We start from the raw sequence: 13,928 nt of genomic DNA on the forward strand, positions 1-13,928 counted from the left end.
CCCGCTTGCCCCGGTTGCTGCTCGGCCCTTGCCCGGATCCGGCGGCCCGGCCCTGTCTGCCCCCATCCAGCCTTTGTTGTCCTGGGACCCGAGCTGCCGCCCGGCCTGACCTGCTCCCTTGCCGGGTCCCGCTGCCTCCAGCTTCGTGCGGGCACGGGGGCGCGGGGCAGCTCCTGCGCTTCACAGCGCCGCCCTGGCACCCCGGGCTGGCTGCATTCACCTCCAGGCTTTTCTGGAGATCAAAATCCTCGCCACGAGTTTCCTTGGGTTCCTTAACCACTCCATAGCTTTCCTAGCTGTCACCACCTCCTCCTCCGCCTCCCACCACAGCCTTGCTGGTTACTGTTTCTAGGCTCGGAAAGAGCAGAGAAACCTTTCTTTTCCTTCTGCGAGGTGCATTCAGTAGTACAGAAAACAGCACGAGGGAAGTTGTAGCAGAGCCAGTCCCTGGAAGAATGGGACCCTGCAGGTCTGCCAGAGGTCCCTTCCTGCAGTGCCCCAAGCTGTGCATTATCTGAACTTATCTGCCAGCTCGTTTAGGCTGTGGTGGAGAAAATGCTGATTAGGATTGGACTCTTCTACAGTAATTGAAGTGCTCTGGGTGCTGTCATAGTTCTTGTTAGAGAGTTATCTTGGCTTTGGGTTGTTTTTTTATGACTGCTTAATGGTTCCAGATAACACATACGTACCTGCCTTTGCATTCAGAGAGGCTCCCAGGTATTCATTAAGTAATGGGATGCTGCATGGGAGAGCCTTGAGTTGTAGCTGGCCTTCTGATCTGCAGGAAGCTCACAGCAAGACAACTTCTGTAGCTTGAGGTCTTTTATTAGACCAACTAAAATAGCTGGAAAAATGCTTCCTTGCAAATGTTTGGGTACAAATACCCTTCTTCAGGCAGAGGGAGCATCTGCAGTACCTGAAAGCTTCCAAAGAAGCATTTTCCCATCTGTTTTAGTTGGTGTAATAAAAGATTTACCCAAAGAACCTTATCTGCCCACATCCTCAGACCAACACGGCTAGAATCAGCACCTGTGTAGCAAGAGTTTCTTTTAGTTATTCCATCTTCTTGTTGCCTCTAACAAAAATCACACACGGCAGCTAGCTCCATTCTAAGACTGTATCGAAGTACTACGCGACAGCTCTGTTTTTAAAGGTGTAAGACAAATTTACTAGAAGTTGGGTGTCCTTGTTGGGCAAGGCAGGTTAAACATCGCACCTCTACATCTAAGAGACATATTTACACGTTATTCAGATGGAAGATACTACCTAAAAAAAAGAGTAAAAGCTGATCAGACTTGCCTTACCTTAAGTAAAAAAAGAAATGTAGCAAGTACAGTGGCATAAGCCACACACAATAGACCTTGGGTATATAAGGTCTGGGGAGAATGAATATGATTAAAGGGCCTTGTAGGAATCGTATCTGATAATATGCATTTATGTGTGAAAATCAAAAGTATGGCACTTCATATTGGGAAGAAAGCAAGAGGGAGCCTTTAACTCTGTTAAGATTTTATTCTTGCTCTGTTACTGTGTCCATAGAGTGCTGTTTCTAAGTACTGTAATTACCATATGTGCATTTCTGTGCTATAGCTGTATACACTTTACTATAATAGGGACTTAATACCTAATCATGGTCTATGTACCTTAGTAATTTAGAAGAATACTATTATAATAGTTTCCCTGCATGCCTAGTGTAACTTGGTGTGTTTAAGACTGTGTTTATGCTGTGATTTACTAAAAACATTATAGAACAGTTTGGGCAACACATCTTAATTTCATTTGTTCATTGTAAAGGATTTATATGACATTAATCTATTCTTGGCTATTACTGTGCTATGTCAGTGTTTATTACAAGTACAGTTCAGGTATTATTAGTTAACATACATCATGTAAATGTGCATTTTTCTTACACTGGTTTATTTTACAATGGAGTGGTCTCTTATAATTCAATAAATGCTGCAGCTTTTACCTGAGAATATTTGCTTTTCCAGTGTTCAGGCTTCTTTTGTTTTAAGCCTTTGCTTCCATAGGTATTCCAACGTGGCAGAATACGTGGAGAAAACATGCTTTAGTTTCAACCTGGCCAAGCCCTTGCATGTACTTGACTGCAGTGGGACTAGGTGCCTAAATTTTGCTCGTTCTAATGAAAGAAACATGAAATTGGCAGCGGATGTTCTCAGAAACCTGATTTTAAGTGTCTAATCATGAAACTAACATGCTACAGGATATGGATTCAACCAAAATGGCTCACATTTCTGTTTGTGCAATCTAAAGACCAATAACTGTTTGTAAAAGCTCATTCCTTTAACTTCATAAAATGTATTTTTTTTATTTCTCATGGATTCATAGATTCATTTATTTATTATGAACTATTTACCCAGCCTGATCTGTATGTCAGGGTGTTTTGAATCATCAGAGATAGACCCCTGATATTATTTTAATATGATGGTTCTTATGTTCCAGTGACAAAGGAGGCACTTAGTGTTCTCAGATACCTTCCTATTGTTTTTTTCAATGAATAAGCAGTCTAGATGTGAAGAGTATTTGTCAGTTGTTTAAGTCTTAGATGTAGCATAAATAAACAATTTTACAAATGCTTCTTACAAGATTGAAATACTCAAAGTGAGTGAATGATCATATTAATAAATATATGTTATGCAGCATTAAAAGCATAAACTCTTTCACCATGGGAATGGGAAAATAAACATTGTCATTTCATTGCCCAAGCTGAATGAAATGCAAACATAAACATCTTAAAACTGAAGTTGTTTTTAGTAATTGTAGTTTATTTTTAACTAAAAGTACTTTTAAATCATATGTATTACCTGTGTCAGGTTTTGTATAAATAACTTACTGTATAATATGAGTCAAGAACAAAACTTTGAGTTTTTGGCTCTGGTCCTACATTTGGACCAGTGTGGGCAGATCTCCCTAGAAACTAGTGGGGTTGCTTGTTAGTACAAGGATATGTCTTTACAAAACCAGTCGTAGATGTGAAGCTAGATTCTCAATATTTTGTTTGTGAACTCTCCTCCTTTGATTTTTGGGACCTCTCAGATTGTCTCAATATTTCTTATTCATTTGTTTTTGTCAGCTCTGCATTTACTTAAGAAGAATCTAGTGGGAAGGCATAACTTTCTTCTGCATTTCTTTCTTTATGATAAAAAACCCCTTTTGGTTGTCTCCCATCTTCCCTTCTACCCTGTGTTCGTTTTACCAGCAGTGGTGCTTAAACTTTTTTGCCAGTAGGCTTGATCTGGCTTGTCGATCCAATCCAGTGCCTGAGGTGGGTGCTGTGCTACCCATCCAGCAGCATGGAAGGTGGCAGAAGACAGTCTGGCCCCTTCCAGTTGCCTGGCAAAAAGGGGGCTTGCCCCAGCCCTATGGGTGGGGACGGGGAGAGGGCGGAAGCATGATCCAATCTGGCAGGGAGAGGCAGTGTGGCCTGGCTGGCCCCAACCTAGTTGGGAGGAGGGGAAGGGGGTGGGCTTAATCCCGCAGGGGGTGGGGTGGGAGCATGGCCCAGCCATGCAGGGTTGGGGGGGCATGGCCCAGCTTCAGCCTGGCTAAGCCAAGGGTATGGGTTGTGGCCCAGCCCCAGGAGAAGGGCACACAGCCTAGCCCCAATCTGGCTGCATGGAGGGAAGAGGGTATGGCCTGTCTTAGATGTGGCCCTGCTGGGTGAGGGGGGTGTGGCCCACTCTGACCCATGTCTTGGGATTTTGGCACTGGGGAGGGGTAGCAGTTTTAATGGGTGCTCTGCCTCCCTGCCACCATTTAACAACCCATGTGGAGCCCCATGGGCTGCATTCCAAGGCTCCGTGGGCTGTATTTGGCCTGTGGGCTAGACATTGAGCATTCCTCAATTTCTTAGATATACATATGAACTTGGTAAGCTTCTCTAAAGAGGTTGGATGTCAAATGCTTGGAGACTTAATTAAAAAAAAAAAAAAAGTCTGTATGCAGAAACTTAAATGTGAGCAATAATATAATAGTCTTAAAATCACTTCCCCATCTGATTTCACTTTCAGATTCTCTCTGATGTATCACTTTTTCAGTTATCCATTGAGTTTTCCATGGAAAGAACTAATAGTATTTGATTCTACTGTTAAAAAAGTAGATGTTTTTTGTGGACCAGAGATGATAGAAATCATTCAGATTGTTATATCTTTCAGAACTAAAAAAGGATACAACATTTTTTGTTTGTTTTTTATGTTACCTTTATAATAGCTGTTGAATCCAGATTTTTTCCCATAAAAGTTATAAATTGTCAGAAGTGAATTTGATCACCAAGTTACTTGTACCCACAGGACACTTCTATTTCTGAAGATTACCTACACCTGTAGGCTGGCCTTCACTGTGCTTTTGTTCATTTCTGTAGAGAAAGTATAAGATCACACTGGGAAATCTATTTCGCTCAGCTTTTCCACTTACATTGCAAATGCTTCATTAAGAGATATTTGCCTTTCTTATACTGAAATGAGAGGTGGTCAGCTCTGAATTCAGGCAGAAGGCAGGGCAGGGTGACACCCTGGAGACTAACAATCTACTACTTCATTTCTAAATGAGTTAGCTATGTAAGCTTATGCAATTCTAAACAAGTTGGTCTCTAAGGTGCCACCCTGTCCTGCCTTCTGTCATATTGAATATTTACTTACTAAAAAAATAATAATCAAAATCATAATGACTGATTATGAACTCCTCTTGATTGTAACCACTCCCAAATTAGCAAATAATTTAGATTTAGTAAAATAGGAAAACATATCGTCACTAATAGGTAGCATAATCTAAGTAAGACCTTGTATTTTATGTAATTTACAATATGAAAATTTATTTTGGGAGAATTCATGTTTTATCTAGAAGGGTAGGAGAGTATTATATATCCCTGTTAAATGCTGTAGATCTCCAAAGATTTCATCCCTTTTTCTTTTTAGGTAAGAAGATGCATTTCTGGCTAATTAGAGTATGTTGAAAAATACCATTATTATTGAGAGAGTTTCTGTCTATATATAAATCAAAAGATCAGTACTGATGCTGTTAATAAACAAACGAACAACTCCCCCTCAGTTCTGCACCTCCCCCCCCAACCCCCATTACAGATGATAAACCACATATTTGCTTTTACACATTTGTAGCAGGGTGCTATCTCCAGGGGTGACCATGAAGCCCCTTGAGATTTAAAAAAAAAAAAAATCTTTAATCTTCTTACTCTTTGGGGATTGTCACCCCTTTGCTCCCCTGTCACACCTTGATCTATTTTATGTTTATAAACAGGAGGCTGCCCCAGGACATCCCAGACCTGATCTCCTTCTCATGACCACCAATGCCTCTGGTCCTTGTCTTAATGAACACCAGGTATCTGAGGTAGTTAGCTTATGGGCTAATTGCAGGGCTCTGTTCTGCCCCTACACCTCTCCCCAAGCCTCACAAATGTCACTTTCAGTTATTTTCTCTCTACACTTAGTGTTCCTTCTCTGGGCTCTCAGACCGCTTGGTCTCTCATTCAGCCTTTCTCTAGTCTTCTGGACCTTTTGGCCCCACTCTTGGCCTCTCTCTAGGCACTTGGCCCCGTTGGCCCCACTTGGCCTTCCTCTGGCCCCTGGACACCTTGGTCCCACTCTTTCTGTCTTAGCCTCCTCATTTTACTCTCACTTGCTCTTACTGGGTCCTGTGATCCTCTGATCTCACTCTGTCCCTTTCTGAACTTTGGGCATATGGATCCTCTGATCCCCTTCTTTGGGCCCTGGAATTTTTTGATTGCATTCTCAGTGTCCATCTGGGTTCCTGGATCCTCGGATTCCTTTCTCTCTCTGGGCCCTTGGATCTTCTGATCGCAGTCCCTCTGGGCTCATGGATCCTCTGATCCCTTTCCCTCTCTGGACCCTTCAAAGTGCTTTTCTGTCAGGGTGTGCCCCCTAGCCTTCTCCCTGTAAAGGGTAACCCACAAGGCAGTGGGAGCTGGGATTTTCAGGTGCACCATGCTTGCTGTTCCTAGTGGCCCTTTATAGGGACTACCCTGTCACAAACAGATCCACGACTGTGAGCCCAAACCCCAGTAGGGTGCAGTTTTCGGTCTTACCCATGACCACTTCCTGGATCATCCTGCTCTGGCCATCCTTGCTCCTCCTGGGCTATGGACTCTCTGGCCTTTCTCTCCTGCTGATGTCATACCTCTCTTCTGGGCTCCTACGTTCACCGGTCTCATTCCCAGCCCCTGGTTTCTCTGGGCTCATGCTCACTTCTCTGGGCTACAAGCTTCCTGCTCCCTCTCTGTCTCCCACTGGGCTACAGACTTTTGAACCTCCTGGCCTGGCTCTTGCTCGACCCTCTGGAGCTACCCTGTTCTGGCAGCCGCAGCTGCAGCCCCTTCTGGACCTTTAGTTCTTCCTGGTTCCTGGCCCTGCCTCAGGCTAGTTGAGACATTGAGCTATCCTTGGCCCAACTTGCCTCCCTTGAGCTCTGTCTCCAGCAGTGGTCCCTCCTGGTCCTGCAGCTCTCTCTGGATCTGGTCTTAAACCCACAGACATTTGCCAGCACGCACAACTCTTTGCCTAGGTACTACTCCCCTGTTCCTAGGCCGATTAAGTTGTTTACCGAAGCATCTCCAGACACTTTAATTGAACTTGTTACATCCATAGGTTTATTTTAGACCTGTGCATCATGTATGCATTTTGTGCGTGCTGTACGGTTTTATATTTTTTGGAAGAACAGGGTCTGTTCTTGGGAAAACCATTACTTGATGGTTGAAATATGCAAGATAATAATACCAAAAAAAGAAAGACAAGGATGAAATTACCTGAGCTTTGGAGAAGGCAAATGCTGCTGTGCATTTTTGAGCTTTGGTGCCTTTGTTATACCAATTAAGTGTTTTTTTTTCTGGGTGCTCATTGTATCAGTACATAAATAACAGATTTTGGCCATTGTTCCTCTTAAGCTTGTGTTGGTCATACTTTGTTAGGCTAGCATATATTGTTATCTGGAGGCTAGTAGGGGTGCACTGATAAAGATTTTCTTGGCCGATAATGATGGCCAATTATTAACCAGCCATATCGGCCGGTACCGATCCCATAGCTGATTTACAAGAATGTAGCCTGGCAGCTTGGAGAACAGTGTCTGACCAGTAAGTCTGTGGAGGGGAAGGGTTGTGGGGGCAGGGCAGATTGAAGCCTCCACGGTGAGAGATGGAGTGGGGCAGGGGCAGGAGCAGCCCAGCCAGGGTGGTGAATGCAACCCTGGGAGTGGGACGGAAACATGCAGGGCCAGGGAGGAGGGGGTGGCTCTCTGCTGCTGTGTACATCCCTGGGAGAGGAATGGGGGGTATGTCCCCTGGATCTGTGCATGGGGCTAGGGCGGGCTGCCTGCTGCAGACTCAGGGCCAGGGGCTGCACCTATCTCTTCCCAGCATGGGAGCTGGGCTGGAACTATGCTTGGGGTGGGGTCAGTGGCAGGGTGGGTAGCAGCGGTGGTACTGGGAGTCGTGGCTTTGGGGTAGACTATAGTCACCCCCAAGTCCCCCATAGTCCCTCTCCCAGTACTGCCTCTGCCTGCCCCCTGTGCAGTCCCAGCCCAAACCCTCACCAGGAAAAGGCTGGCACAGGCCCTTGCCCAGCCCATTGTTGCCCCGCACACAAATCCAGGGGGCACATGCCCCCCTGCCTCCCCTGGGGGTGTACGCAGTAATAGGGAGCCACCCCTCCTCCTGTGCCCCCCAGACAAGCGCCCAAGGCTCTGTTCCCCTCCCGGGGTCGCATTCACTGCCCTGGCTGGGCAGTGCCTGCCCCTGCCCCACTCCCTCCCTCACCGTTGGGGCCTTGATCTGCCCCATCCCCTCCGCAGACTTACTGGCAGGAGGCTGCTCTCCAAGCTGCTGGGCTTCATTCCTGGCTGCATGCATGCATGTGGCTTTGCACATGCATGTGGTATTTATCAGTGACATTATCAGCTACACCAGCCAAAAAAGAAAAAGCAGATTGCCAATAGTGTTAATTTTCCTTTTATCAGTGCTGATACATTGTTGCACCTCTAGAGGCTAGAAATGTAACTCATGAGTAATACTGGCAGTTAAGGTGAATGAATTAAATGCCTTATTCTGTGTGCTTGGCTGGAAGTTTACAAGATTTATGTTGAAGGGTTAGGTTGATTATATAAGAAAACTGTGGCAAAGTAGTTGTGAATTGAGTGTGCTAAGGTACCATTCACAGCAGTGAGCAATTTTATAAAAAAACTTACATAAGTAACAGTGCTAGCAAAAATAGTGTTAGCAATAGTTGAAAAAAGTGAATTAATAATATATTTTTTGAACTAAAAAGCACAAGAGTATAATAGAGACTGGTGCTTTTGTACTCTGCTTTTGAAGGTGGGTTGTTTATCTTGGGGTGGGTGGGGATGTGGAAACTGCTGTGGAGTTTTGAATGCTTAAAAAGTGTTGATCTGGCCAGTACAGCTAACTTCAGAGGTCTTTTGGGGAAGGCATTGGACAAATTTTACAGCAGCTCAAGTTGAAAGGCTATCATGGTGTTCTAATTAATATAGTTATCACTTAAGATGTTGGAGTTTCAAGGTTGGACTAGATGCACTTCTGAGGTCCCTCCAGATTCATATAGCTAGATAGATATAGATGAAATTAAAGCTAAAAGGTATATATCCTTGCCAACTTTAAATTTTACCCAGTTTCAAGTGACCATCTCATTGTCAAATAACCTCAGTAAACACAATTCTCTGGGAGCTCTAATCCATTTTTCCACTGGACATTCGTTTACTTGTAACTCTAATGACTGTCCATCAGAGAATGACTACCAGTCTGAGTCTATTACCACTTCAGTTGTCCATGTTTATGATTAAGTTCCACCTGTAACTTGTATGGAATGTGGTTGTCCCCTTATGTATCATGGGAGAGTTGTAAGTCTATCTCCTGGTGCAATCCTTGGTCTTGAGGGGTTCATCATTTTCCTTCTGTTACATCCAAACTGTATTATGTATATTTTAATTAGGCTGCGAAGCAAGCACCTTATGATTAACTCCATAAATTGGTTAAAATCAGGGTGATCATATTATTTGGTGGAGTGGGACAGCACAGAGGCCCACAGCCAGGCTGCATCCCTATGCACAGAGGCTGGACCCAGCTGGGAGTGGTCCCTGTGCAGCACCTCCCACCGCTGCCAGCTGCCACATGCAGTCCGCACCTTGGCATGGGCTGAAGTGGCAGGACATGAGGCTGCTGGAAGCAGGCAGCCATCCCAGCTTGCCCTGCACAGGTGCCGAAGCCCTCACCCTGACGTGGATGATCCCCACCCCAGGCAGGAGGAGTGATATTTAGTGCAACTCAACCCTTCAGCCTCCAGCCACTTCTCAGGGGGAGCCAGGTCAGACACGTGCTGTCAGGATGGTGCCACCAGTCTAAGATTTTTGCTTCAATTTTAGTGAACCAGCTGGGATGCCAGGATGGCCTATGAAATATGGGACTGTCCTGGCCAAACCAGGGCATATGGTCACCCTAGTTATAGTTGTATAAAGGATTTAAGAAATTGCTAACATGGTACCTTGTTCTAAATAAGTATTCTAAACTCTTTTAGGTATACTAGAATGTGGTGCAGTTTTACTATCTGTCTCAGTATATATAAGGCCTCTGTTACTGTAGCTTTTGAGCACCTTTAAGTCTTTATTGTAACTGTCTTCACAATGTACCATGGAGGGAAGTACTGCAACTTATTTATTTATTTATTTTTTACTGATAGGTAAACAAGGTACAGAGATGCTGCAACTTGTTGCAGCTTACACAAAAAACAATCATTGGAGCAGGAAATCAAACCTAGGTGTCCAGAATCCCAGACTGGTGCTGTAATCACTGAATCATCCTTTTATTTAATCAAGATACAGTATCTTCATGATATTAAGGCAGCTATTTTTGTGACTCCATAGTTGAGATTAACTTCATATACAAGTTGCAGTACACGTGTGTGCATCAACTCTAATAACCTCCCTTTTTCAGCTCATAGTAGTCACTTTATTAGTTCATGTGAGTTGTACTTCAGACTTTTGACCCTCTCTTGACAGTGTGCAAGGTCCATACAATGAGAGCGTTCTCACATGCACCTTAGGTACTTAAATACCAAAATAATGGGCACAGAAAAAGAAATGTGACAAGTTAGGCAGGAGCAGAGGGACTGTTTGAGGATATTTTAAGGCAAGAACAAGTCTCTATAATCCAGTGATACGTGGAATGTGGCTCCTGAGCCACAAGGGGTTTTTAAATTGAACACCTATGGCTCTTTGTGCAAAATGTTACCAGAGGCGTTGGGTGTGTGGAGTTTTTTTTGTTTGTTTTTTTTTGTTTTTTAACTACTGGCATTTGTTTGTCTTGGAATCACGAATAGTGTAACATGTATTCTCTTTCTCGGTCATGGTACAAGTACAATGACTCGGTCTCTTTAAACTGAGAATGTTTTTTGCCCTTCACCTATTGGTCTGTATGTTATTCTGTTCATGTAGCTCCTGAGCCAGTCACAGCAGCACCAGTGCTATAATCAAACTGAAAAACAGTTGCAACTTAAAGAAACTTCCAGGCTGTTTAAAAAGAAAGGGGAGGAAGAAGTGTTCTTACGTTCAGAAATACTGAATTCCAAAGCAGTCTCAAGAACTGGTAAAATTTGAAGTGTAGTTATCTTGGGAATTAGCTTAGCATCACAAGCTTTGTACAGAAGTACCTTAAAAGAAATGAGGATCAAACATGCTTCTCTGATTAAAAAAAAACCACAAACTTTCTTTAGAGAAACTTTTTCAGAGTAACTGAATGTTTAGCATAGCCACAGTAACTATACAACAGAAGTGTCAAACTCACCTTCTGCCCTTGGGTCGATTCAGACTATGGTGCTCCTTGAGGGCCGGATCCAGCCCAGACCATGGGGTGGCTCCACTGCTAGCAGCTCTGGCTCCCACCTGGTGCATACAGTGGCAGCAGCAGCTTCAGAACCTGCTGCGTGCTCCTGGCTGGAGCTGCTGCTGCCACTGCCACATGCCTTGTGCTATGCCAGGGGTACACAGCAGTGCCAGTTCTGGCTCTACCTCTAGCATGGGGCATGTAGCACACCAGCAGTAGGGCTCTTGGCCAGGGAGATGGGGACACTTTGGTGGTGATGGGCAAAATGGCTGGAGGTTGACTGGGGTTTTGTTAGCCTTTGCTCGTCCTCCTACTACTGATCCCCATGTTCACTGGGGCCCTTGGGATTCTGCAGTAGGCTGTTTTCCCTGGCCATGCTCCCAACATCCAATGGCCACTGGTAACCTGTCAGGCTGGTTAAAGCATCTTTGTGGGCTGTATGTATGATACCTCTGCTATAAAATGTTATCCCTTGTATAGAAAAAGATAGTCTACCCTCTGACCACCTTGGTGGAACCCTATAGGACTAAGTGGAGACTTTTTATTTTGATATAGGGCCCTTTAGAGGTGCAAGTAAAGGCATGATATCGAATCTGATTCATCAACCGCACAATACATGTCCTGCCATGCCACACATGCATGTCAGAGGCGTGATTGTGGGATCGTGCATCCAGGATAGATTTTATTTAACTCAAATTGATTTAAATCATGATTCAAATAATTCAAATCACTGATCGGGAAGCCTCAATTTAATCATTATTTTCTACAGAAAGTGCATTCTTGTTGTTTGATACAACTTTCATTAAAATATTTCCAAACGGTTTCTTTTATGGCCTGGCAAGCCTGCTGCCATGATAGGTTTTCCCTTCTACTGTACCATTCCCTCACTAGGTCTCAAATCGATGGAGAGGCTATATTCAGAAATGTATCCCTCAAGACTTCTGGAATATTCTGCTCAAAATGTTTCTCTTCTGTTTCTACTGTCCCTCCCTCCTTGCATTTATCTCCAGTTTTCTCTTCCTTGCCCAGATCTACTCCACCTCCAGTAATCCTTTATTCATTTAACTTCATGGAACTTTGCACTGTGGGCTTCCAGGCTTGGAGGTACATGGTGTACTCCTGGCTGAGAGCTCCAATCAGCTGATGGGGCTCCCAGCCACAGGTGCGCTCTGGCCACATGTTTAATTAATGGCATGATAGGAAACAGCTACTAAGTTATGACGTATTTTTGTGGAGTAACTTTGTGGCTTATTCCTCCTTTTATAACACCATTAATTGATTAAATGTATGGCCAGATCACGAGTTACATGCAATTAACTAGCTAATCACATCTTAAGGGTAATGTGTGGAAGGGGCCATTGGTGCATTGTGTTTGTGCTGCTGGTTTAAGCTTTTTATGTGCTTAGTTTTGTGTGTAGGCTTTACCTGTCTGTAAATTTTAGTTCATACCTTTAAATGACAGAATTTATGAAATGCCCACTCTGTTTCACTTTTTCTTCATTTAATCTTTCAAGTAAGATTAAATATTCAAAGAATAATAAATAGAAGGTGATCAGTTTTCAGACCCTTGAAGGTTGGTTTCCCTTGTGGTTTGGAATAATTGCCAATCAATTAATTTTTTACACTTCTGCTAATCTTTTGTTTCTAGTCAAAACCTGTAAGCACACCAAACCAAAGCAAGCTTACTGCCTAAATAATCCGAGTTTAAAACTCCAGTATTAAAAATGCTAGTTCTAAGGAACTTGAGACACCATTGAGAATTTCCTCTGGTCTGTCATAGTTATATTATTCTCCAGTAAAATGATTTTTTGCCTATTGACTAAATCCCACTTAACAAAAAAGACTTGACTTTTAAAATAGTCTGCTAAAAAAAACAAACTAAGTTGGAACAGAAAGCTCTTGAGGTATTTCTTCTCCCAAGTTAATGTGGTGCACACCCATCCAGTCATGGGATTCATTGCAGTTGTAGGAGTATATTTAAATTAGAACATAAATTACACTCCCTCTATAACCTGAGATCGGCTCTGGCATTGAAAGGCTGAATCTGCAAGGCTTTACTTCGGTAAAAGTAAGTTATTACTGATCAAAGATGTCTTGGCTTCTGTAGTGACTTGTAGAAGTTTTTGTTAATCTTTACTGACCAGCAATTTTTAAAGCACCTTTTAAACATGTATACAGCTTCTGTTTGTGAAGTATTTATGTTACTTACTTAAATGCTTCAGTGATTAATTTTTTAAATGATGACTGAACACTTTCAGGCATTCAGTAGCACCGATTGATTCCAGTTGGCTTCACCCTGATGGCATTTTTGGTGCTCAGTATCTACATTGGTTTCCTTTCAAAAGCTTTCTGTGAAGAAAAAATTAAGTGTTTTTTAGCTTACAACAATTATTTTATTTTCTGAAAATAAATACACCAACGGATCTTGTTCTCAAAAATTTAATTTTGTGGTCCTATAAATTAAAAATATTTATTTAGCTGATTTGGATAATTCTCTCTACAAATATGTTTTTTATCAAAATACATTAGAGGATAAGCTACTTGTCAGGGTCTTTAATGGAAATGATTATTATTATCTTAGATTCTGCCACTCAAATTGTTGTGCGTGTGTTTGGGCTTTTTTTGCAAGGAAAACTTTTTTTTTTAATATTTTGGTTTTTGAAGAAGGGGACTTTAATGGATGATGCAGAATATGTTGCTGAATATAGGTAGTTTTATAAAAATTAATACAAGTAATTTTGCAGAAATTAAAACAGACTTCATTTTTCATGATTTTGACTTTTTTTTTAGATGAAAAACAAATTTAGCATCTTGTTTAAAACCACTGCCTTGTGGTTTTTGATCCAAGATGTGGTAGCTGTACTTCACAGGTGGATAATCCAGCATTATATTTTCATGCATCATACTATACAACCAGATTTACAAACTTGATCATAAGAATTTTTGGATTAAAAAGTTAGCATACAGACTTTTTTTTTTTTGGAATTACGTAGGCTAAGCAAAAACACAAATGAACAACCCCTCCCTCTCTCCTCCCCCCCCCCCCCCCCAC

The sequence above is a fragment of the Alligator sinensis genome, unplaced genomic scaffold (assembly GCF_000455745.1).
Source record: "Alligator sinensis unplaced genomic scaffold, ASM45574v1 scaffold666_1, whole genome shotgun sequence".
Lineage (NCBI taxonomy): Eukaryota > Metazoa > Chordata > Crocodylia > Alligatoridae > Alligator > Alligator sinensis.